This window comes from Triturus cristatus, chromosome 10, assembly GCF_964204655.1.
Source record: "Triturus cristatus chromosome 10, aTriCri1.1, whole genome shotgun sequence".
Lineage (NCBI taxonomy): Eukaryota > Metazoa > Chordata > Amphibia > Caudata > Salamandridae > Triturus > Triturus cristatus.
This window is the reverse complement of record NC_140593.1, coordinates 93,128,925-93,155,582: the sequence shown is the minus strand read 5'-3', so window position 1 is coordinate 93,155,582 and position 26,658 is coordinate 93,128,925. Positions and strand designations below refer to the sequence as shown.

The 26,658-nt window shown below is 48.4% G+C and overlaps 1 long non-coding RNA gene across 3 annotated transcripts in view; it reads left to right on the top strand.

Annotated features, from left to right (window-relative positions):
- The window catches only part of LOC146788938 (uncharacterized), a 186,044-nt gene that overhangs the window by 120,704 nt on the left and 38,682 nt on the right, over positions 1 to 26,658 (top strand). For 2 of the 3 annotated variants that reach the window (XR_014970001.1, XR_014970003.1), the window contains one exon: positions 24,314 to 24,467. This is a non-coding gene — a long non-coding RNA (uncharacterized LOC146788938). Of the gene's footprint in view, positions 1 to 8,746; positions 8,836 to 24,313; positions 24,468 to 26,658 lie in introns of those variants that run through there. The other variant, XR_014970002.1, reaches the window with a different exon arrangement.

Below are 26,658 nucleotides of genomic sequence, written 5' to 3'. Positions count from 1 at the left end.
AGAAAGCACAATGCACACGACACTGAGCACCCTACTTATAATCACATCTTTCGTAGGGTCAAAACCAAAAAACAAACAACAATAGAACGACACCCCTGCCAATTTTCCTGATATGGTCCCGGATGCCAGTCCCTTGTCAATGCAATGCAATACAAACTGCAACACTCCTTGCTCCACTGCCGAGCGATCTCCAAAGGCCGAATCCCTGCGCCATCCCATAAAGGATCCAAACTCAGCCCACGCCAATCTGTAGTTCTGTCTGGTGGTATCAGCAAAAGAGTTCTCAACCAGGCCTATCACCCTCACTCCCCCAAGGCCCAGATGCCGTCCGGCAGTGCGGTCTTGCACAGATAGGCTCCTGGTGCCAATCGCTGGAACTGCTGCCACTGCGAACGAGACAAAGCATCCACTCCAGGGACATGCTTGGCTCGAAAGACCACATTCAATCGTAAACATTTCAACATGAAGCTCCTCAGCAAGCGCAGCACTCTCAAGTCACTTGCCCTCTGTCGGTTGACCAACTCGACCACAGTCATGTTGTCCACATGGAACAACACCGATCTGTTCTGAAACTCAGGTCCCCACACTTCTAGAGCCACCAACAAGGTAAAGAATTCTAGAAACGCAATGCTCCTCCCTTGCTTCACCCGGTGAGCCGGCCAGTCCTCAGCGCACCACCTGCCATCCCAGAAAATCCCAAAACCAGCTGCCTCGGCTGCATCAGAGTAAATTTGAACTTGCCAAACCATCCTTTCCTCCACAAAGTCCAGGGACACCCCATTAAAATCAGTCAAGAAGGTCAGCCATGTCCTCAAATCCGCCTGTACCCCCAAGGAGATCCGGACCCTGTGGTGTGGTAGAACTGCCCCCGACATGGCCATGCCGAGCCGCCTACAGAACGTCCGTCCAGCCCTGACCACCTTGCACGCGAAGTTCAAGAAACCCTGCAGTTGTTGCACCGCTCTCAACGCGATCCTCTTCTCTCTGATCATCCACAAGAGGCATGCCTGTATCTCCGTCACTTTCGCGGCAGGGAGCCGAGCTGTCCACTGAATGGAATCCAGCTCAATGCCTAAGAATGTAAAAAATACAGCATGGCCCACTTGTCTTTTCGGGGGCCAAAGGGACTCCAAATTGCAGCGACATCTCCTGGAAACATGACAGGGCCCAGCCACAATCCCCCGAGTGTGCCTTCCCTAGAAAAAGGAAGTCGTCCAGATAGTGAGTGATGTCCCGATGCCCACTAAGCTGCATAAAGGCCCATTGCAAGAATGTGCTAAACAGCTCGAACAGCGTGCAGGAAATCGCACATCCCATGGGAAAAACTTTATCCACGTAGATTGCTCCTCCGAACTGCATCCCCAGTAGAGAGAAATCCACGGGGTGTATAGGCAGCAGGCGGAAAGCCTACTTCACATTGCATTTTGCCAGTTCCGCCCCCGGCCCACACACCCGTACAAGGCAGATCGCATCATCAACTGACGCGTAAAGCACCCTTGAATCCGCCTCCACAATGAAGTCATTCACAGTCTGTCCTTCAGGCCAAGAGAGGTGATGTATCATGCGAAACTCACCCTCCTCTTTTTCGGCACCACCCCCAGCAGGGAGATGATCAAGTCATGTGTTGGCCAGTCATAAAATGGGCCCGCAATCCTCCCTTCATCCACCTCCTTCTGCAGCTTGGCCGCCACCACCCCCGGAGTTCCTTGGCTGATTTCAGATTGTCTGCCCACCTCCTCATCCTGGGACGCTGATAGCCTACCCGGAAGTACTCCGTAAAACCCCACTGAATCTTCAAAGCTGCCTCCCTGTCCGGGTAACAGGAGAGCCACGGGGCCATTGCCTCCACCTTAACCGGTGTAGGCGCCCTTCTGTCCAGCCTGACCCCTACCCTTCGCGTTTTTTCACTGCTCTGACGGGGTGACCAGGGTAAGGCATTGTGTAAGGGCGTGCTTCCCCCCACACTTGGAGCATTCATGCTTGAACTTGCATGGATACCGTGAACAGTAGCCCCTGTTATAGCTCCAACAGGCCCCGGTATTGTAACTGACTGGCTTGGCGGCCTGACCTGTGCTACCTGTACTGGCGGCATTCCCCCCCGCCCCGCTTTGGGCGGGACGTGGCTGAAAAGACCGATAAGTGACCGGCAAACCGCTAGCCGTGTGAGTAGATGCCGAGGAGTGCGTTGACGCCATCCACTGCATCCACAGTTCCTGATCCACCTCCCCCCAATGCTTGTCCGGATTTGCACTAACCCTAGCCCTAAACTCCTCATCGTAACTTAGCCAGGCAAATCCCCCAAATTGCACTTGGGCCTTCCTGATAATGTCCATGTACTTCAGCAAAGCTATGGCCCTATCCAGATATTTCTCGCAGCAGATGCTAGCGTAAATGAGAAACGCCGAAGTCCAGTTTTCCATATTCACAGGGACCCTGGGCCATCTAGTCAGCTCCCATTCCTCCTCGTTGGAACCCTCATTCGACTGCACCTCCCTGTGTAGCAACTTAAACACATCCACATATTCGTGTTTCTAGATTCTTCTCTTAATTTTGTCCGACAGATGCGATCCCAGTGGCATGGCCAAATCCATGTAGGGCAACTTCTTCTGATGTTTATCCTCTGACTTGTCCCCTTTTTCATCTTTACCGTCCACCTAGTCTGTCTGCACCCCCGCCGTAGCCACCGACTTACCTCCTACCTGTTTATCCACCAGCGTGGGCCTGCCCTTCGGCACCCCACCAACCTCCCTCATCAACCCCTCCCCCACTCCTATCGATCTACATGCCTTCTTCCTACCCCCTTTTGGCCCACCGTCCCAGGCTGCCCACCAAGACCACTCACCTGCTAGCGATGAGTGCCGCTCTCTGGGTCGTCCTCTGGAGGTGGAAGCCTTGGGTGTCTCCGTCTTCTTCTTCCCTGATGGTTGCCGTGAGACCTGCAATACACCAAGTTCGCTGTTGCTCTTCCCCCTTCCCAGTCCGTCATCGTCATCCCTCACCTCCCCGTCCTCAAGCTCCTCACTCTCATCATCGTAATCCAACTCAATCTCAGGCTCCACATCCACAGGTGCCCACAAGACCTCTCTCACCACTCTCTTCACACCCTTGCCCCTCACCGCACTCGTCCCACGGCCCCCCGACACACAAAACGCCGATGCCCGCTCCCGCGCCGGAGGGATGGCCGCCGCAGACCGCCCTGCTGCTTCTTGCCGGTGACCTGGGGCCATCTTGCACCCCGCCGGGCCACCCCGCACTCTGCCGACTTCTGCCGGCTTGGATCCCCCCCTACCCCTCAGGTCGCTCCAACCTGAGTGGGCCCCAGCACCATCAGGCCTCAAAGCTGTCCCGGCTGTCCCTACCTGCGCCTGTGGTCCCTTGCGGTTCTCTTCCCCCCCTTTTCTGCCCTTTACCACCCTGACTAGCTCCTCGTGCTCTGTCCACCTCTCCTCTTCCGAAGTGGGAGTAGGGGGCCCCCAATCTCTTCTTCCCAGACCGCTCCCGCCCTGTGCGCACTCTGCTCCACCCGCCTCGCCTCCTCAAGATGTGCTAAAATGCGATGCTCCATGATCCGGTCCTCCCATGCCAACACCCCCCAGCTTGGAAGGGGAGGGGGGGGCAGTAGCCCTGAAACCCCCGTCCAGGCGGCAAAATCCCAGTCTGAGGGGCCAACTCCAGGCCAACGTCCCGCCACTCTTCCCCACCGGAACCACAGCCTCTTGATCCCCCTACCGCTCCCCACCGGCACCGGGGTAGATACCCTGGACCCCCTGGAGAGGTCAATGGGAGCGTCCTCCCAGTGCCCCATGTTCCCTACTGCCTCCCCGGAGCCCACACCAGACACCACTACATCCACCTAGGGCCCCCACACGCCCCTCCCCCCTCCTCTGCCCCTGCCTCCCCCAAGACTGTCCCCACTGGCACCTGCTCTGACCTGAGCCCGTCGGCCCCCCCTGCATCCCCCACTCTACAAAATTCACTGGGCTGTGTAAGCAGCTCTCCAGTGATCGCCTCCGAAGATGCGCGTCCCCCCGCCCCCTGCTCCTTAAAATCCAATTGGGGGAATCGTATTCGCAGAGGCAGGCTCTTCCGCCGGCCCCCGCGAGCAGTCTCCTTACGTTGCGCGCCCCTTCCCCTTCCATGCGCGATCGGCACCGGCTGCAGCAGCTCCTCCTGGCACGCAAATACAGCTGCTGCCACCCCCGCCTAGCGTTACAACAAACAAATGATGGACGGAATGCTGACAATGCAGACATTCTCCCCCAGTCAAGAGATCTGGGTTAAATCCATCGTTATTCTGCCCACTACGCCACCCCAGTTTAGACATGGCCATATGCAAATCAGTCTTGACCCTGTGCCTCATGGGATCAGTCCAGCCCGAACTGCCAAGCCATGTCTTCCCTGGACCGGAATCAAGCATCCTAGGACCGGTTTCTGGCTATCAGCCGTCATCAGCCAGGATAGCTTGACTCCAGTGGCGTAGTGAGCACGGGACCCACGTCTGGGCATACCCATCCCACTTAGGGCGAAAAGCGTTACAACAAACAAATGATGGACGGAATGCTGACAATGCAGACATTCTCCCCCAGTCAAGAGATCTGGGTTAAATCCATCGTTATTCTGCCCACTACGCCACCCCAGTTTAGACATGGCCATATGCAAATCAGTCTTGACCCTGTGCCTCATGGGAACAGTCCAGCCCGAACTGCCAAGCCATGTCTTCCCTGGACCGGAATCAAGCATCCTAGGACCGGTTTCTGGCTATCAGCCGTCATCAGCCAGGATAGCTTGACTCCAGTGGCGTAGTGAGCACGGGACCCACGTCTGGGCATACCCATCCCACTTAGGGCGAAAAGCGTTACAACAAACAAATGATGGACGGAATGCTGACAATGCAGACATTCTCCCCCAGTCAAGAGATCTGGGTTAAATCCATCGTTATTCTGCCCACTACGCCACCCCAGTTTAGACATGGCCATATGCAAATCAGTCTTGACCCTGTGCCTCATGGGAACAGTCCAGCCCGAACTGCCAAGCCATGTCTTCCCTGGACCGGAATCAAGCATCCTAGGACCGGTTTCTGGCTATCAGCCGTCATCAGCCAGGATAGCTTGACTCCAGTGGCGTAGTGAGCACGGGACCCACGTCTGGGCATACCCATCCCACTTAGGGCGAAAAGCGTTACAACAAACAAATGATGGACGGAATGCTGACAATGCAGACATTCTCCCCCAGTCAAGAGATCTGGGTTAAATCCATCGTTATTCTGCCCACTACGCCACCCCAGTTTAGACATGGCCATATGCAAATCAGTCTTGACCCTGTGCCTCATGGGAACAGTCCAGCCCGAACTGCCAAGCCATGTCTTCCCTGGACCGGAATCAAGCATCCTAGGACCGGTTTCTGGCTATCAGCCGTCATCAGCCAGGATAGCTTGACTCCAGTGGCGTAGTGAGCACGGGACCCACGTCTGGGCATACCCATCCCACTTAGGGCGAAAAGCGTTACAACAAACAAATGATGGACGGAATGCTGACAATGCAGACATTCTCCCCCAGTCAAGAGATCTGGGTTAAATCCATCGTTATTCTGCCCACTACGCCACCCCAGTTTAGACATGGCCATATGCAAATCAGTCTTGACCCTGTGCCTCATGGGAACAGTCCAGCCCGAACTGCCAAGCCATGTCTTCCCTGGACCGGAATCAAGCATCCTAGGACCGGTTTCTGGCTATCAGCCGTCATCAGCCAGGATAGCTTGACTCCAGTGGCGTAGTGAGCACGGGACCCACGTCTGGGCATACCCATCCCACTTAGGGCGAAAAGCGTTACAACAAACAAATGATGGACGGAATGCTGACAATGCAGACATTCTCCCCCAGTCAAGAGATCTGGGTTAAATCCATCGTTATTCTGCCCACTACGCCACCCCAGTTTAGACATGGCCATATGCAAATCAGTCTTGACCCTGTGCCTCATGGGAACAGTCCAGCCCGAACTGCCAAGCCATGTCTTCCCTGGACCGGAATCAAGCATCCTAGGACCGGTTTCTGGCTATCAGCCGTCATCAGCCAGGATAGCTTGACTCCAGTGGCGTAGTGAGCACGGGACCCACGTCTGGGCATACCCATCCCACTTAGGGCGAAAAGCGTTACAACAAACAAATGATGGACGGAATGCTGACAATGCAGACATTCTCCCCCAGTCAAGAGATCTGGGTTAAATCCATCGTTATTCTGCCCACTACGCCACCCCAGTTTAGACATGGCCATATGCAAATCAGTCTTGACCCTGTGCCTCATGGGAACAGTCCAGCCCGAACTGCCAAGCCATGTCTTCCCTGGACCGGAATCAAGCATCCTAGGACCGGTTTCTGGCTATCAGCCGTCATCAGCCAGGATAGCTTGACTCCAGTGGCGTAGTGAGCACGGGACCCACGTCTGGGCATACCCATCCCACTTAGGGCGAAAAGCGTTACAACAAACAAATGATGGACGGAATGCTGACAATGCAGACATTCTCCCCCAGTCAAGAGATCTGGGTTAAATCCATCGTTATTCTGCCCACTACGCCACCCCAGTTTAGACATGGCCATATGCAAATCAGTCTTGACCCTGTGCCTCATGGGAACAGTCCAGCCCGAACTGCCAAGCCATGTCTTCCCTGGACCGGAATCAAGCATCCTAGGACCGGTTTCTGGCTATCAGCCGTCATCAGCCAGGATAGCTTGACTCCAGTGGCGTAGTGAGCACGGGACCCACGTCTGGGCATACCCATCCCACTTAGGGCGAAAAGCGTTACAACAAACAAATGATGGACGGAATGCTGACAATGCAGACATTCTCCCCCAGTCAAGAGATCTGGGTTAAATCCATCGTTATTCTGCCCACTACGCCACCCCAGTTTAGACATGGCCATATGCAAATCAGTCTTGACCCTGTGCCTCATGGGAACAGTCCAGCCCGAACTGCCAAGCCATGTCTTCCCTGGACCGGAATCAAGCATCCTAGGACCGGTTTCTGGCTATCAGCCGTCATCAGCCAGGATAGCTTGACTCCAGTGGCGTAGTGAGCACGGGACCCACGTCTGGGCATACCCATCCCACTTAGGGCGAAAAGCGTTACAACAAACAAATGATGGACGGAATGCTGACAATGCAGACATTCTCCCCCAGTCAAGAGATCTGGGTTAAATCCATCGTTATTCTGCCCACTACGCCACCCCAGTTTAGACATGGCCATATGCAAATCAGTCTTGACCCTGTGCCTCATGGGAACAGTCCAGCCCGAACTGCCAAGCCATGTCTTCCCTGGACCGGAATCAAGCATCCTAGGACCGGTTTCTGGCTATCAGCCGTCATCAGCCAGGATAGCTTGACTCCAGTGGCGTAGTGAGCACGGGACCCACGTCTGGGCATACCCATCCCACTTAGGGCGAAAAGCGTTACAACAAACAAATGATGGACGGAATGCTGACAATGCAGACATTCTCCCCCAGTCAAGAGATCTGGGTTAAATCCATCGTTATTCTGCCCACTACGCCACCCCAGTTTAGACATGGCCATATGCAAATCAGTCTTGACCCTGTGCCTCATGGGAACAGTCCAGCCCGAACTGCCAAGCCATGTCTTCCCTGGACCGGAATCAAGCATCCTAGGACCGGTTTCTGGCTATCAGCCGTCATCAGCCAGGATAGCTTGACTCCAGTGGCGTAGTGAGCACGGGACCCACGTCTGGGCATACCCATCCCACTTAGGGCGAAAAGCGTTACAACAAACAAATGATGGACGGAATGCTGACAATGCAGACATTCTCCCCCAGTCAAGAGATCTGGGTTAAATCCATCGTTATTCTGCCCACTACGCCACCCCAGTTTAGACATGGCCATATGCAAATCAGTCTTGACCCTGTGCCTCATGGGAACAGTCCAGCCCGAACTGCCAAGCCATGTCTTCCCTGGACCGGAATCAAGCATCCTAGGACCGGTTTCTGGCTATCAGCCGTCATCAGCCAGGATAGCTTGACTCCAGTGGCGTAGTGAGCACGGGACCCACGTCTGGGCATACCCATCCCACTTAGGGCGAAAAGCGTTACAACAAACAAATGATGGACGGAATGCTGACAATGCAGACATTCTCCCCCAGTCAAGAGATCTGGGTTAAATCCATCGTTATTCTGCCCACTACGCCACCCCAGTTTAGACATGGCCATATGCAAATCAGTCTTGACCCTGTGCCTCATGGGCACCCCCGCCTAAGCCGCTTGCGGAGCCCTCTCAAACCCCACCCACACCTCCCCAAGCACATCGGGCCAGAGGAGATCCTCCCGCTCGTGCGCCCCAGCACCAACAGGGCCTGCCTTACCTCATTGGCCGACACGCCCGCCATAATGACACTGCCGCCATGCAGCTCCGCACACCCAGAACCACCGACCAGTTGCTCCCCGACAGCACACAACGTACCGCTCCACCACTCAAAAACGATCCCCTAACACTCCTAACTGCCTGACTATTGCGACCTTCGCAATAAACCCTCCCGATGGTGCCAAGCGCAGGAAGAGGAAGTCGCCTTCCTCCCCTGCGCTCTTGTACCCACCCCCTAACTCCTCCCCTGCGTGAAAGACCCCAGGGGAAGACTAGTCTGCGATTCTGCTTTCCCCGGGGCCCAGCATTTTGCTACAAGTGGTGGCCCCGCCTACTTTCCTTAGAAAGCGCCCACACTGCCGCAGCCCCTCCTCCCGGCTCCTCGGCTCCGAGTTGCATTTACCAGCACGACGGAGTCGGCTGCAGCCTTTCCCACAGTGCCTGCACCATGAACTCCAACGGCAGGAGAGGAAGCCTGGTAGGTGCTGAGTGGGGGAGGCAGAGGGGAGCACCGCCTTGTGAGCAGGCACCGCGGGCTCGGAGCCTGCTGCTTTTCTCTGCTCCCCGAACGCTCTCCACAGGAGCTAGTGTTTCTTCTTGGAGCATGCGGTTGGAGAACTCGCGATCTTCAGTTTTATGTACAAGTGTTGATTTTTTTTACAACCTGATTTTAACATTCCGAAAGTACCTTTTTTCATGCAGCTCCATTAAAGGTCAAACAGATTAGGGGTTCAGGACTGGAGAAGCTGATCCTGAAGCAAATGACATCCCGGGGCTGATATGTGGTGGAGGCTGGTAGGTCTCAGTTGTTTTTAAATCACAGTGGTGGGTGGTTCTCCTGCAGGTTGACAGTATGAGCCGCAGGCAGTATAAGTCTTGTTTGAGTGATGGGACAGAGACTGCATAGGCATGGAGACCATCTCATTTCTTAGGTGGAAAAAGTTTTACCTGCATTACCGCTGGCACACAAGTGTGTCCAAGTACGGCTCCACCTAGATGACCTCCAGTGTCTGACCACCAGTGTGCCGCTGACACCTGTCTTTTTTTCGGCATCATACCACCTGTATCACCCCGCTACCCGTAACTGCCCTGGCATCACACAGAGTCAAGGGTGGAAGCTTTGTTTCTTCTACTATTTTTACAACACTGAGACCATTCCAGAACTTTGTATCACACAGAAGATGCATATCTCGCTTCCTAGCCACTAAGTGCCACACTGAGTCTTTTCTGGCATGGATTTATAAATGAAAATATAATGCATACACCCTTATTAATCAAATAAAAATGTGTATGCCAGCGTCCTGAATGCTACCTATTGTGCGCCATTCTTCCTCAAGCCTGTTCTCAGGGAGATGAAAACGAAACACTTCCATATGAGTCACTCTTAAAGGCTGCAAGAGATCTGTATCTGTCCGTCTAAAGCAGGGGTACTCACAAACTTTCTCTCGGGGACCACGTTACAGTGTAGTTTGTGGCCGAGGGCCGCACCGGTGGGGGCGGGGTCAGTGGGGGAGGGGGCGGGACTAGAGCAAAAAAAAAAACTGTGACCATGAGGTTGAACACAGGCCCCTGCAGCAGACGCCTTCGTCCACTGAGCCACCAGACCCGGCATTCACACATATCTATCTATCTATCTATCTATCTATCTATCTATCTATCTATCTATCTATCTATCTATCTATCTATCTATCTATCTATCTATCTATCTATCTATCTATCTATCTATCTATCTATCTATCTATCTATCGATCTAGCTCTGTCTCCCTCCCTCCATCACTCTCCCTCTATCACTCTCCCTCTCCCTGTCTCCCTCCCTCTCCCTCTCCCTCTGTCTCTTCCTCTATCTCTCTCTCTCTCCCTCTGCCTCACTCACAGCGTTTGTCTACCTCCCTCCCTGTCTCCCTCCCTCCCCCTGTCAAGGGGGCAAAAGTGAGCCCAGCCGCAGGAACAGCAGGATGGCAAGAAAGCAACAGGACAAGGTGGGCAGCCGAGGTGGATTCTAGTTAATACATGCCGATGTTTATAGATAAAGGGCGTTAAAAGCACTGGCAAACACCCGCACAAATTAAGCCCTGGAAGACTTTGTCATGTCCGTCATATCTTTCAGACAGTGGCACAGGGAAAAGCCGGCTGTCGATAGGTGCACTAATGCTACGCGGCATATGAAGCGGTGTACAGCCAGTGCGCACCCTGAGTGTGTGCACCTTCAGGAGTAGGACACAACGTTCCCCGGGACCTGCAGGCATCACTCTGCAGGCTAATGCTTTTGTACTCAGGAATCCCTCTCGCCTTCTCAATGTGCTGCCTGGACCTCTGCATTGACGGAGAGACCAGCGACTACAGTCTGTTGCTGCTGCGCTGTCCTCAGCAGAGGTGCACCTGCCCTGGAGAGAAGGCATATTTTTGCGATATTGCACACAGATGCTGTCTGCACCAGGCCCACCCAAATGAGAGCCTGAGGTTTTATAAATATGGCTCCTGATGTTATTTTTTTTGCACGGTTTGTTAAATGCAGGTCCAAAGACTTTCCCTTTCATTTATATTCTTTCTTTCTTTCCCTTTTTAAAGATAACATTTATATTTCACTTTCCTGTCAATAAAAAAATGTAACTGTCTTCAGCTGTTGCATCAAAATTGCCTCTGATGTTGAAACCCGGTTTCCTATCATAGGTGCTTCACAGACGAACACATGTGCGGTGTGTTGCGTGGGTGTGCCACGACAGATTCCACATTCAGAGTGCTGAGCTCAGGGTGGGGGCTGAGAAGGGTTTAGGCGACCTGGACAGCAGCGCCTTGATGGACTAGGTGTGCAGTTTCCTCTTTTGACAGGTGAATAGTCAGCGAGCTGTGGTACGGCAGGCGAGCGCTCTGCACCCACATGCATACACATAGTAGTGCCCGGTTCTTTTGAGCAGACTCCATGTGTGCTCCAGCCAGCCAGCCCAAAGTGTTGTAGTGAAAGTCCGTCACCTCACCCCGCGCTGAGTCAGCTTCCAGGGAACGCACACGGCCGCCGCACCCAAGTACTTCACAGGTCTTTTAAAGGGGAGATGCAGGGGCGCTAAGAAGAGGTGAAATACAACAAAGCCTTATTAACAAGTGAATGGCTTTTAAAAGAATCACCCGGCCCGGCCCCATAGCTCCGGCGGTGCTTGCACAGGTACGATGTCTGCAAGGTCCGCGGGCTGCCAAGGAAGGCTTGCCGGGCCGCTGGCGGCCCGCGGGCCGTACTATGAGTATCCCTGGTCTAAAGCATGCACACCGGAAGCAGACACGATACACTCTGAGGGAACCCTGTACAATCACATCCGTTCCCGGGATGTTTCAAATCCAAAACGCGCCAAAGATTCTGACAGGCACTGCACGCCACGCGGAAGCAAACTTTTAGGAACTTATATTGAAAATAATCTCCAAAGCATGTTTGAGGCGTGCGTGTGAGCTGTAGATCAGCAGGCTCAGAAGTGACCCCAGAGTCCATTGTGATGGTTTTAACAATCACTGTCATTTGATGACCCTTTGCAGGAAACATGAGGGATAAAGGTTTCTGTGAAGTCGTTTAGCAAGAATGGGACCTACCCTCACATTTTTGTGATGAGAATTTACCCTTTAGGGTAACAAACATAAAGGGTGTGCAAAAGAATATGTGGAAAAAATGTAAAGCTGCTGTGAATGCCCTGTGATGATGACTTTGTTCAACAGGGACTTCAAATGTGTCCATTTAAACTATGCACTACATTTTGTATTTTTTATTGTGTTTGTTTACTTGCCTTGGAACACAAACGTTATGCAATCAAGTGGGGCTGGGCTCAACTTGTCAAATGTTGCCATGTTATGGCTCAATCTATATAGCAGCCTTCTTGTTGTGTGGAAAACTGCATACATTATTATTTTCACTTTGAAAGTGTGATCTGTGCCTTCTACAATGGATGTGAAATTCACTAAATATTTAATAGTTCACAAGATAATAGATGCCAAAAAATAAAAAAAACATAAGGCTGCTGTTCAGCTTTGTCCAGAATGGTGCAAATGGCTACAAATGCAGTTCAGCCTTGTTCAGCAAAACAGAAGTTCCCTCATTTAGTTGTTGTTCTAATAAGAAATCCAGCCTTCCCAGTCTTGTTCCATAAATATATCTCTGTCTTTCACTCAGTGTTGGTGCAAGCTCTGAGTGCAAAAGGCCACCTCTCCATCCATTTGAGCGGAGAGTGTACAGTTATGGGACCAGGAGAGAGCAAATGTTCATGGAAGACCCCTTGCTGTCTGCACAGTAGCAGTCGGAAAGCAAATCTTGTCTTTGACGACGATGGGGAGGCACAACCACATAGGTCATATGCAGAGTTAAAATGTAATTCAAAGTGAAAATTATTGACGTTGAAGTTAAACTTAACAAGCATTTGCAATGCAATAGATCTCGCAATTGCGAGATTTTGACCTATTAGCATTATAAATGACAATGCCATTTATATATGTGTTTAAAAAACACCTGCAAAAATAAAAGGCATTGTCATTTACTTTATCAATAGGTCAAAGTTTCTAAAATGCGAGACCTATTGAATTGCAAATGCTTGTTTTGTGTTTGGCGGTTGGGACGAGCGTTGTTTTCATGGTGGGCGATGTATGGCAAGGTGCACACCCCAAGTCCTATCAGACAGTGCAGGAGGAGTTTGGTCTGCGGAGGTCTCAATGCTTTAAGTATCTCCAGCTGTGCCAACCCCTGGAGCGGCATCGAGACTTCCTTGGGAATGTCCCTGAATATGGCGCTCTGGAATCACAGGACCCATTGTGGGGAAGGGGGTCTTTCAGATTTATAAATCAGCCATAATTCACTTCCTGGACCTAGTCACGCCCCCAAGATCCTGGTGGGAACAGTGGGTAGGACCCCTAGATGACTCTTACTGGAGGGATGGCCATAGAGCCCCCAGGGTACAGGTCGTCTCTTCGAGGCTCCGGCACATCCAGTTAATTATTTGCTCATCACATACAAGACGCCGGTGTGGCTTTGGCCCCCGGTGTGCTAGAGACGCTGGCATGCGGGCACTGTTCAGAGCTGTCTGCACCCTTCTACCACATGGTTTGGGAATGTTCAGTGATTGCCAGGTACTGTCGTACAGTGCTTGGCACACTCTCTGGGGTGATTGGCAAACCAATAGATGGCTCCCTGGTGAGCGTTTTATTAGGGGTCCAGGATGGTATTGGCGATACCAATGGTTTTCGTATTCTCCTGGGGATCGGGGTGGTGTTGGCGAAGAGAGGCATTGCCAAGTGGTGGCGTTCCGCCTCCCTCCGCCACGAGCTCCTTTGGAGGCGGGCGAGGGATTGGTGTGCCACACAACCGAGGGTGTTATACATATCCCGGGCTGACCCAAGAAGCACAAGAAAGTTTGGGAGAAATGGTTGGCGTTTCACGATATGCTTTGACATGTATGACCCTGTAATGTGTTAAATTGTACGACCTGTCTGTTATAACATCACCATCAGCCTGTACGCTTCTCTTGACTGGTGATGATGTTACAGGATGTTTCTGTGTTCGAAAATCAATAAAATCCAGTTTATCAAAAAACATAATAATATTATAATAAGAAATATGACCACAACTCTGTTTTCAGTGCGCATGTGTGCAGAGCACGCTCATCCCACAAGGATAACTTGTTTCTCTTTGATGCCGAACGTATGACGGAAACTCCTGCTGAAGTCCTGCGGATGCAGGCAGCGAGGGTGAAGTACTTCTACAGGGTGGTTGGCGGCTACGAGGATATGGTCAGTGTAGGGGACCACCTGACCATTCCTTGCAGGAGGTCCCCTACCATTGTGTTCCACCTCTGCCAGTGCATGCTCCGCACTGCTGCTCCCCGTGTCGGAACCCAAGCCCGCCAGCATCAGCTTCCTGTTTGCGACTCTTTCACTTCCACTGGGCTCCATTCCTACACAGAGGAGAGTTGCAAGTGGGCCACGCCGGGTCCAATCAGCCCACCGTAATGCTGAATGCCAGGCCCAGAGAGCCACCCTCATGAGTTTGGAGAGATGTGAGGGGGATGGGTCCACCATACAGCGTCCATTAGGCACAACATGGCCACCTCCAACCAGAAGTCTGGGTCCCCCAACCCCCACCCAGCCAATCATTGACCACCAACAGCTGAGTCACCCAGTGATAATATTAATGTTTTATTATTATATGCTACGCCAGGCAGTGAAAATCAGCATTAGCCTCCATTTTCAGTGAAAAGGCTCCCTTTGTGTGGAGGCCAGTGCGTTTTTGATCGATTTTCTGAAACAAGTGGGTGTCTATTCTGGTCATTGCCTGGGGTGGGCTCTCGCGCCACTGATGGAAGACCCATAATGCAGTGAGTGGGAGAGGGCGGGGTCTAGCAGTCGGCCTTGTGTATGACTGCTCTAGAGCTGCCAAGCGAGGCAGGTGGAACAGACTGACAGTGTGTGACTGTGATGTCAGTGGCAACAATTAAACCACATCATTTAATCGATAAAAAAAATTTATTCTGCTTTTACTTCATTGTTTATTTATTTTTAGAAATCAGGAAAGCAGATGGAACAATCGTGTTTGAAGTGAACCTCGTCACTGGCCGCACGCGGCTATTCTCGTTGGCGTAAACAGGAATCTGTAAATAGATGTTTACAGGATCGAATCCTTAAAAGCAGATATGGGGGCTATGGGGGCATGGCAACCCACCATGTGGGCATCTAATAGGAATATGTGTAATATTATTGAACACACCCAACAGAGTTGCCCTTAGTGTAATGTATTCCTTTATCTTGCCCAGTCTCACTTACCTCTTTGGATTCTAGTCATTGATTGGGCACTATCACATGGCACAGTTATACTGTCGAGTCTGGCATCACTAGCTGTCCGTACACCTGGGGTAGGGCTGGAGAAAGTGTCCGCAGGTCTTGTGGTCACTTTACTGAAGTGAATGGAGAATGAGTGTGAATCCTACCACTTGAGCTGAGAGAGAAGTCTGGCATGTCTCGAAGTTTGAGTGCTGTTTGCACTTGTATTCCACACTGTCATGCAGCACTACCTTCCGTCACATGGGTTGATTCGGTGTCTGTAAAATACCGGTAGGGCTGGGGCAGAATAAGTTATATGCAGGAGCTGTCTACTAGACATGACTGACTCAACTCCAACCCTACTGGTCTTTCAAAGACACCACCAGCATGTTGTGAAAAACCTCTGAATTTCCATACAGGTCCACCCGCCTCGGATTGAAGTGGCATCTGGGCCACTGATTTCAATGCCCTCCCTGTCGAACATTCCATGTTTCCTGACTTCTTTCACCCTAGGGCAGAGGTCTTCAAACTTTTGGATACCGAGACCCCCCTGTCAACATTTTGAGGCGTAAGGACCCCCTCCTGACAAAAATGTCTAAACCGGTTGACTAAATTGCGTGGGATGAAAATGTAAATGAGGTTATGTGATGCCGCGTATTTTGGGATAGCATTGCTTCATTATTTTGATATTTGTTACACAAAGTAACGCTGAGGAAAGATTTCACCCAATCAGTACCCATTTATAACCAAAATACAGCAATTATCATCAGAAAGATTTCAAGTCAACCTTTGTGAAGGGCCTTCCACTCTGCAGCAATACGTGCTGCCACATTAGAAGCTCACCTGGCCCTGACCGGAAGAAGCAGGGGTCCCTTAAAACCCTGGCGGTTTTGTGTAGAGTTAAGCCGTTTACCCATGCAGCTTTCCTCTCACCCCCTCCCTTCCATCCCTCTCTCCTAACCCCGGATCCCTCTCTCGCTTTGCAGGTCATTTTCTTTCACCCCTTTTTACAACTTCTGAACTCTCCCCATTCAACCTCTCACTTCACCTTTAATCACCTCTTGCCATTCTGTCCTTTCACTGCCCTCATCTCTAACAGTCTCTCACATTTATCTCATGGCCTCTCTGGCCCTGTCACCTCCCGTGCCCCTCAGCACTTCTCATTCACCTCGTCTCTTCATTCAAATTTTTGTCTATTTGTATCTTACACCTCTCCAGTCCCCCCATTCCTCTTTCACATCTCCCCTTTGTTCTAACAGAAGCCCTCACCTTTGGATCACACTCACTTCTTGCGTGTCCACACTTCTCTTCGGCAATTCACATTTCTCCTCATCCCTGACCTCTTCAATCAAATTCTCTCACTCCCTTGCTGTCCTCTCTCATTTTGGGTGCGGATGCAAGTTCAGAATGGTATGAATGAATGTATGATTACTGATGGGCTTGTTTGAGTGAGTTGCATATTGAGTAGTGACGGGGACAGGTGAGTGAAGTGTCACATGTGTGCAGGATGAGTAGTGTACTCGTGTGACTGCAGGTTGAGGTATAGTGTGAGCAGGACAAGTGCATTTTGAGTGCAGAGTGATCACTGTGAGTGCAAGGTGAGCGGGTGAATGGTGCAAGTGCATGGTGATCAGTGTGAGTGCATTGTGATCACTGTGAGTGCAAGGTGAGCGTGACAATAAAGGGCGAGAATGAGGAATGAGTTGTCTGAATGCAGGGTGCATTCCCAGACCCATGAAGTAACGCAGCATGTTATTGACGGGGCGAAGACTTTAAGATCTAAGTTAAACTATTGCGGCATTAATCGGGGATCGAGGGTGAAGGAAATAAATAATGTGCTGATCCTGCAACAAACTTCCAGTCCTATGGTTAGGGTTACCAGCAGATTATTTTGCTGGCCCAGTCGGTACAAAAAAAAGCAGTCACCTAAAGCGGTATTTTCAGCGCTTATCTGTGCATACTTCCCAGGGCCGGCTTTAGTGCTGGTGGTGCCCTGTGCGACAATGTTTGTTGGTGCCCCCCCAATGACCACCCCCACCACGGATTCTCTCACTAGCACCCTTTAACAGTGACCAAGTCTCCATAACCCCACACTCTCAGATGCATTGAATTAGTTATATAGTGCCACTCATACCAGTGTAGGGTGTCCGAGCACTTTGCATCACACACACATTACACAGAGACAATCATAAGTGTGTAAATCAGTGTATAGGAAATGTTACATAAGCCAAAGGACTAAAAGTATAGGAGTCACATGTCATCCATACTGGTAGGCAGTATAGTTAAAGAGTGCTTGGTGTGGAGAAGCACAAACTCAGAGTCGAAAAAGAAACAGCATAGTTGGGAGTTTCCTTTAATAATAAGAATTGATTTCTAGCCAAATTAACCCTTTTTGCAACATTAATCAATGGTCTAATAAGGTATTCTTTGTAGTGTGCATGCTGTTCTAGGATGAAAGTTAATAGCTCACTATTCTATATCAGGACTTTAAGTTATAAATTGCAAGTAACAAAAGGATGTCTCTTTTGAAAGCAGTAACCTGCTGATCTCTTCACATCATACGCACTCTGTAATCTACTTGGTACACGTTCTTTGCAGCAGGCATATTAACCCTCTGCACTAACTTCACCTAAGTCAAAACCTCAACTATACAAAACACTGATCTCTCTCCAGGAAGATAATTAATCACACGAGTTATCTTGACATTTATGTGAGGCCTGGTAATTGCCAGGGAAAGAAACGCTGCAGCAGGTGCTTCAAAAGCACAATAAACTTTCACACACGGCGCCCCCAGGAAGCCAACTTTGTATTCCTTTCCATGAAATGCATTCTCACACTACGGCAGTGAATGTAAAATCCAAATGTAAGGAATAGGCACCGTGGGGACCCAGGGGGTACTGGAACCAGCAAAAAAACCTAAGCCTCTGTAACCAGTTTACAAAGGCATGTTAAAATGCAAATGGTCTTTAAAGACCTGTGAAAAAACACGGGGGTGCCGGAGATAGGAATCCAGACACTGCCCTGCTGAGCCCCCAGCAGCTCAAGTTTCACTGCAGCAGCCGGGCTGAGACACAGGACGGGGGAAGTGGGGGGGGGGGGGGGGGCTGAAGCCCTTGGGCCGGGCAGAAGTGTGACTGGGAAGGCGCGACCCCCTTTGAATCACTCCACGGCCCCCCTGGGGGTCGCGCCCCACAGTTTGAAGACCCCTGCCCTAGGGCCTCTTGCTGGCAGGTGGGTGACTTCGTGTCACCATGGCACATTGCCCTGGGACCTCATGCCCATAAACCAGGTGGGCAGGGGCATGGTAGCATGGCAGGCCTTAAGAGTGTTGTTAGATATTAAGACAGATGCAGCAAGGCTCCCTGTGTGTACAAGACCCACTCACAGGGGAACACACACCCTGCATGGTTACCCTACACCCAGGCCCAGCTCTAGGATTCTTGCACTGGGAGGGCCACGAACAAGGATGGATGGGCCACGAAGCTGAATGGACAGTGGCTAAAAAACAACCAAGTATTGCAGAGATCTGATATTTCAGGTACTGAAATCTGACAAATGTTTACATTTTAACACCATAACCACTGGCCAACGAGGAACATATTTGGTTTTCCCTGTTGCTCTTCTCGTCTAGTGGAAGTTGAGGGATGCTGCGTGCACATGGACCACAGCATGATTCTGGTCATGTGCAGCAGCAGAAACGTTCCTGCTGCCGCACGTCCCTGAGCAGCTTTTCAAGGTAAAACAAAAACTGCGCCAGCTTCGCAAAGCAATGAAGTTTAAAAATGCATGTGCAGGAAGCCCTGTAACTACTTCCCACCTACTACCATAATGCACACGTAACCATCCTTTGTCCTCCCGTTCAATGCACATATTCACTAAAAACCACAGCTAAACACTGACATGATTCTAACAAACACGGAGAACCACTGAACTCACCAGTCCTGATGACCACGCACACAACCCTGACCATAGCTCGCGCTACCAGTCATGCTCAAAACCCTAGCTTCCCAATGCAACAGAGGCAAAGGAAGGGTTAGGAACATGGCGTGTGGTGCCAATGATGTCATGCATTGTGCGCTTTAGTAACCATAAGCGGCAAATTTGACTGGTTGTCTGTTTTTGAGTCAGAACCATATCTCAGTTATTAAACTCTGTTTTTTCAGTTTACTATTGACCATAACCACTGCTGATGGTTATATCAGCAATGTTTTAAAGAAATGCAAACAAAACCTAAATATTCAAATTCCCTCAGCGTCCACTGTTAGCTGGACTTTGAAGAAGACAACGTGTGCAAGCTAAGTACCAAAAATAAACAGGTCATTTAAAAAAGACTTGACAGTTCCGCCTATAATATGGTCCTCTCTTGTCATCTCGGGGTTCTAGTGGAATTTACAAACCACTCGGCCTTTAGCCGCTTCGGTGCTCAATCAGTGGGCTGGGTCGTGACGAGCTCAGCTCGTCATGAGCACGACTCCACTGTGCCTCATGACGAACTGGGCTCCTCACAAGCACAGCGCTACCGCCGCCGCTCCCCACCCTTTTGCGCCGCGGGAGAATTACCCCCCGCGTGGAAGGGGTTAGCCTCATAATTTATGATGTCAGCAGAACATCTCGATGGGGGCATTGAACCATATTACACAGTAAGTTACCTGTTATGTATGCCATATAAATAGCAAAATCATTGTTTGGCAAAGTTTTTTAATTAATTAATTACATATCAGCTTCCACCGTGTGATGGACATTTGGTTACACAAACAAAGTTAGGGGAACCTTGATCAGGGATTTCATAGCTTATAGGATGAAAAAAAATCTTTCAAAATAATATTTTATTAAGTTTTTCATTTTTTATGTTCATTCAAACAATTGCTAACTTTTTGTGACAACATTTCAACAGGAAAATGGGAAGTCTGCTAATTGTACATAATAAAGTAATAACCAAATACGAATATAATGCAGACAAAATGGCACAATAAACTACATACAGCGTTGTAAGCAGTTTCAGCTACAAAATCTTAATACACGGTAGTTTTTAGGTAGCAGCACCGTGATACAGAACTACCCACTCCACATGACTTGTTTTCACTCAGCTACGAATGATCAACTATAGGGTAGTTTTCAAGTTCTTGCAACTACTGAGCATTTAGCTAGCAGCACCACTGTACATAACTACCCACTCAGCTTGACTTGTTCTTCTCACTTAGCTAAGGCCATTATTTTCCTCCTAAATCTCCCACATCCACATTTTGTTCTTCTCCCAAATTTCCACAACTGAATCCCGGTGTAGTGGTTAGGTGGAACATTCCATGTGAACCAAGTGGAAATTAGATCTAGAGCAACACACAGTGGTCCAGCACTCTTAATATTAGTTAATATTAATTAACAATGACACATTTTCTCAAAGTAATGGCAATTCAGAAAAGTTGTTTCCATCAAATTCTTTACTCGTAACTTCTTTTTTCAACACGATTAAAAGACCGTAGCCAATGCGTTTCGTCCTCTTTGACTTCTTCAGGGCAAAAGGCACATTTACTTGTGATCTGTAGTGCAATTCTGAAAGCGCTGTGTTCCTTTTCAGGATCTGATAGCATCACAACCGAGACGGATGCCACGCTACCATGCTGGATGATAGAAGATCTGAAACTTTTCGTGGAATATAACGAAGGATAACCGAGACTTATTGACCACCTACCATGAAACTCAAGCAACTCAATGTATAGTGATGATTGCTACAGTGCACCCTAAATCTAAGATACAATCAGTTTTTATCAGATCCTGAAAAGGAACACAGCGCTTTCAGAATTGCAGTACAGATCACAAGTAAATGTGCCTTTTGCCCTGAAGATGTCTGAGAGGACGAAACGCGTTGGCTACGGTCTTATAATCGTGTTGAAAAAAGAAGTTACGTATAAAGAATTTGATGGAAACAACTTTTCTGAATTGCCATTACTTTGAGAAAATGTGTCATTGTTAATGAATATTAACTAATATTAAGAGTGCTGGACCACTGTGTGTTGCTCGTGGCAAATTGAGACATTCTATGTCTTAGGAGTTTTAGGGTTTTTGAAACTCCGGTCCTTAGCACCTTATCTTTATAGATTAAAAATATACTAGAGATAGGTGCAATTCTGTCTTGCCCCAAACCCCGTTCCTTTTGTGTAAAAGTAGGAAATTCGATCCAGCTGTTCATTTTGGTGCTGATGCAAATGATTCCTTCCATAACCCATTATCTACTGGGCCTGTGTCTTTCTCCGATCTGTTTTGAAGCCGTGCATGTTTATTTTGTCTTTGTTGGCCATTCTAGCTTTCCCCCACTAGTGGTGACACTTGCAGCATTCGCATCTCTCCCTTCATGAAAGAAGTAACCGCATGCTTGAGCTGCTAGTATTGAGTTCTGTGGGTGTTTTGTAACATCGCAAATAATCAGGCAAACAATACTGCGGTGCCCTGTAGTAAACAAACATGAAAATATACACGCTCAGACCAAACGACACAATACCCTGCACTTCATAGCTCCGCTTGTCCATTCATTTAATATAAAAATTTCAACAGGAGTTGAGGGTACAATGGATGTACACTATGAACCTTAAAACACGTCTTGACGGCACAGAAATACGCCAAGTATGTTTCTCTTGAAAAAAAAAACATAATAGTAAATCACACATACATACAGAAACAATGAATCTAACATGTGTACATCAGTGTATAGACAATGTGACATAAGAAAAAGGGGACTACAAAGGTGTAGGATTCACATGTCATCCATGCTGCTTGGCATTTTTTAAGAGTGTTTGGTCTGGAGAAGCACAAACTCAGGATTCAGAACGTAACAGTGTTTAGGGTTGGATTTACTAATAAGAATTCACTTCTACCCAAACAAACCCCTTTTGGCAACATTAGGATAATGAAATACTGGCGGAAAAAATAACTTTCTAACCTGCACCATGGAGTTTGTATCCTGCTTTTTGATGTCAGTTCATAGCTCACTGTGCTAGATTACTATTGTAACTTAAGAACTGTACAGTAACAAAAGGATCTATGTGACAAAAACAGTAGCCCACTCATCTATGCATATAAAATTATGTTCTGTGATCTGCATGGTACATGTTTTATGCAGCAGGCATATTACTCCTCTGCGCTACCTTAGATGAGTCAAAACTGCCACTAAAAAAAACTCTGATCTCTCTCCAGTAGCTAAATTAGTAGGTGCAGGGGGCGTGGCTTGGATGCCGCGCAAGATGGCCGACTAGGTACGGAGCTCCGCCGCATCGACCACCTCACGGCATTTTTTCCCGATGTAAACGGGACCGCTACTGAGCGCCGTTGCCGGATTTGGCTGGCGGAACACTAGCGAAATCGGCGGAGCAGCTTTTCATCGCTTGTGGAGCCGTTTTCGCCCCTCTCCGCGATGAATTCCCTGCCCCTCACGGAGCCGCCATTTTGAAGCTCTTTCGAGCATCGGAGCCTCTGCTCACAGGAGCTGTCACTACACGACGGGCCACTGGACACCAATGAACTTTCAGACACCGACTTCACTTCAGGGGTGAAACTTATATTTATTGTGCAAGACACCTTTACTGCGTTTTTTCTCTCCTCCTCCACATTAGAGGAAATGTCCAAATACGCAGTTTTACGGCGCTTCACCCCTGACAACTGGATGTTTCCCGCCCTAACATGCTCACTGCTCTGAAATACTTTTTATCCTAAATTTCCTCCTCATGGCGCTATGATAACAACGTTCTCTGAGACTTTTTGCCCGTTTCTCCTGCGCCTCAGCTACTTCAGGATGCTCCTTCCTGTGCTTCCATTTTAGTCATTCTCCCCTTTTTGTACTCGTTATTCAGCATACTCTAATTCTCTGTTGCCTTTTCCACTGAGTTACGTCTGAGTGCTTCTCCCTCTTTTTGGAGATATTTCTGGAACATTTCACATGCACCTTTAGTCTTCTCACAGGGAATTGAGACTATATTGTCGCACGTTCATTCCTTTCTATGGTCAACTTACGCAAACCTAAATTTGTCTTCATACCATCGAGGAGTACTTCAGGTGCATCTTCATCTGGTACAAATAGAGCCACTGTATCTGCGAAAATGACGACTCCAAAATCATCATTGGCTCATACTAACACCAGTAAGTCTTCTCCACCCGCTCCGGCGGGCAAGCGCCTCAAGCAAAATTCTCCTACGCCAGAAGACAATCCTTCTCATTCTTCTATTGACCAAATTCTAGAGGAATTGCGTGCGCTGCGCCCATTTATTGAAAAGACGAGTACAGATATGCAGCTTTTAAAAGATAAATGGGAAAATATGGATGCCCGTCTCTCTACTGTTGAACAGCACCTTCCTGAAGTTCAGTCCAACACACAACGTATAGACTCTTTAGAAAAAACGGTTCTCTCACTCCAAAAGCATACAGAGGATTTGGAAAATCGAAATAGGAGGAATAACCTCCGTATTTACAATTTGCCGGAAAATCTTGAGGGGGATAATCCAGTAACTTTCTTCACCACTTTCTTGTCGAAACTTCTGGACCTACCACCTTCCACCTCCATTAGTATACAAAGAGCCCATAGACTAGGTGCCAGAACGGGCTCCTCCTCAAAACCTCGTGGAGTCATTATTTTATTTCTGAAATACACAGATCTTTTATTGATTCTCTCAGCCGCGAGGAGTAAAAAACAAGTGTCTTGGCAAGGTCAACGAGTATATCTATCTCAAGATGTCTCTAATGTCACCGCCTCCAGACGTAAAGAATTTCTGGCTATGCGTCCCTCTCTGCGCGCCTTGGGAGCAAGATATGGCTTGTTTCATCCTTGTACTCTCAGAGTCACCTATCGAGAAAAGACTTGGTCATTTCAGGAACCTGGAGAATTAAGGAACTTTCTTCTTCTACACAGTGGAGAAGGGATGGACGCCTCCTCTTCTGCTTCGACCAGTGGCTGAAATTGGACTTTTATTGCTTAACTTGTTTGTCTTCCTAATGGCTTGTCTTTGACTTCGTGTATTCTCCTTACTTCTCATCTCAGTTCTTACACTCTCTATTCGTATCTCTTCTCTCCTTTATCTGTTTCTGGCATCTCCTATATATCCCTCTTTTTTCTTTTTCTACTCTCTGGACTTCTATTTTTCCGTCTACATGTTATGTATGTTAACATTTTTCCCTTTTTTCCTCCCCAGACGGATATGTATCGGATACTCCTCTCAACACCTTGTCCCATTCCATGTTCCTTTTGTGCGGTCTCGATGTGGTTCTCCTCCTGATCCTGGTTCGTACGTCTTGTAAAGCATCATCACCTCCCCACCTTCCCCATGTGTATTTTTTCTCTTTCAGGTATGTTTAACGCAGTCATCCTTCTGGATTTGTACTGTCTCCTATGCATTCTCTCTTCTCTTCCTTCTTCCTTCCCCACTGGTCTCCCTTCCCTTTTCCCATCCCTCCCCTCCTCCCTTTTCCTTTTTCTTCTCCCTTTTCTACCTGTTCTTCCTTCTTCCTTTTTGAAGAGTTTTATGGTTAATACTTCTATACAGTTTGAATTATTATTACATGTACAGTATGTTTTTGCAAATCTTGATTTAGATCAGTTTAGTAAGCTTTCACCTTCAAAGTTGTTTCATGGAATGTGAAAGGATTTAATCACCCTATCAAAAGGCAAAGAGTACTCTCCCACCTTTCCTCTTACAATCCAGATATCGTCCTTATCCAAGAAACTCACCTATCTGACATCGAATCTTTAAAGCTAAAACGATTATGGGTTGGAACTGTTTTATTTTCTTCTGCTTCCCAAAAAAAGAATGGAGTAGCCATTTTGATTCATAAGCGTCTCCAGTGTAAAGTAGTTCTAGAAGAAAAGGATGACGAGGGACGCTGGGTCTTAGCTAAACTACTAATTAACAATATTCCACTTACGATACTCAATGTTTACGGTCCCACATGTTTTGACTCCTCTTTTTGGCCCTCCATTACAGCAAAATGTATTCAGCGTAAAGATGATGCTTTTCTATTGGGTGGAGACTGTAACCAGATCATTGACCCATTTTTAGACCGAAGATCCTCTGTTCGTTTTTCTCCTCATAAACCTCATAAACAATTCCTTGACACTATCACCCAAACTCATTTGGTAGACTCATGGAGACTCACTCACCCAGACGTTATGGATTTTTCCTTCTTCTCTCCTCCTCATGCTTCCTTCTCCCGCTTAGACTATATCTTTCTCTCTTCATCTCTTTCTCAACACCTTATTTCTTCCTCTATTGAACCGATTGTTATCTCTGACCATGCTCCTATTATTACTGTTTTTGACCTACTTCCTCCTACTCCTAAATCTTCTCGCTGGCGCTTCAATCCTTCTCTTCTTACTGATCCTCTTTTTTCCTCCTCTTTTCGTGCTTTTGCTTCTGAATTTTTTCATCTTAACTCTACGCCTGATACCCCACCTCATACTCTTTGGGATTCCTTCAAGGCCACAGCCCGAGGTTTTATTATTGATTTTGTCTCTAAAAAAAAGAAAAAATTCCTTCAAAAGCGTAAAGTCACCCTTGCACATATTAAGTCTCTGGAACATCAATTCTATACTTCCTCTGATAAGATTATGTCTCCTGAATTGCTTAAGGCTAAGATTGCCTTTAACAAACTTACCACAGACTCTGCCTCCTCTTTTCTTCTCCGGAGCAGCGCGCGATTTTATGGAGGTAGAAATAAATCAGGTAAACTGTTAGCTAATTATTTAAAATCTCGTAAAGAACGTACTAATATTGATTCTATTTACTCCCCCTCTAATGTACTTCTTCATACCAATGCAGAAATTTTGGAACAATTCCACTCTTTTTATGAAACTTTATATACTCCGGAAAACCCTCCCACCCCAGAGCTTATTCAATCCTACTTTGACAACATACCTCAACCAGATACTTCCCACCTTAATATTTCGGCTGTTGATTCTGACCTTACGATTTCGGAACTGTCCTCTGCTCTATCCTCCCTCACTAAGGGGAAAACCCCAGGACCGGACGGCTTCCCAGTTGAATTCTACCTACATTTCTCAGACCTGCTTTTACCCCACCTTCTATCTCTATTTCAGTCTTTTTGTTCTACTGGATCAGCCCAAGGCTCTTTTCAGGACGCTACCATATGCCTTATCCCTAAAGATGGTAGAGACCCTAAGTTCTGTAAAAATTATCGACCTATATCTCTAGTTAATGTTGACTATAAAATGTTTGCGAAACTATTAGCCCTTCGCCTTGACCCGCTCCTACCACATCTTATAGGGAAAGAACAATGCGGCTTTGTTAAGGGCCGCTTGACCTCGGATAATTCTAGACTCTTTCTTAATGTTTTAAGTAAAGCCCCTTCACTATCGATTCCCCTTGCAGCCATTTCAGTAGATGCTGAGAAAGCCTTTGACCGGGTTGACTGGTCTTTTCTTCTGGCCTCCTTAAAATGGCACGGCTTTAACCCTAAATTCATATCTTATATTTCTTTGATATATTCTATGCCCAAAGCGTCTGTTCTCGTTAATGGTCAA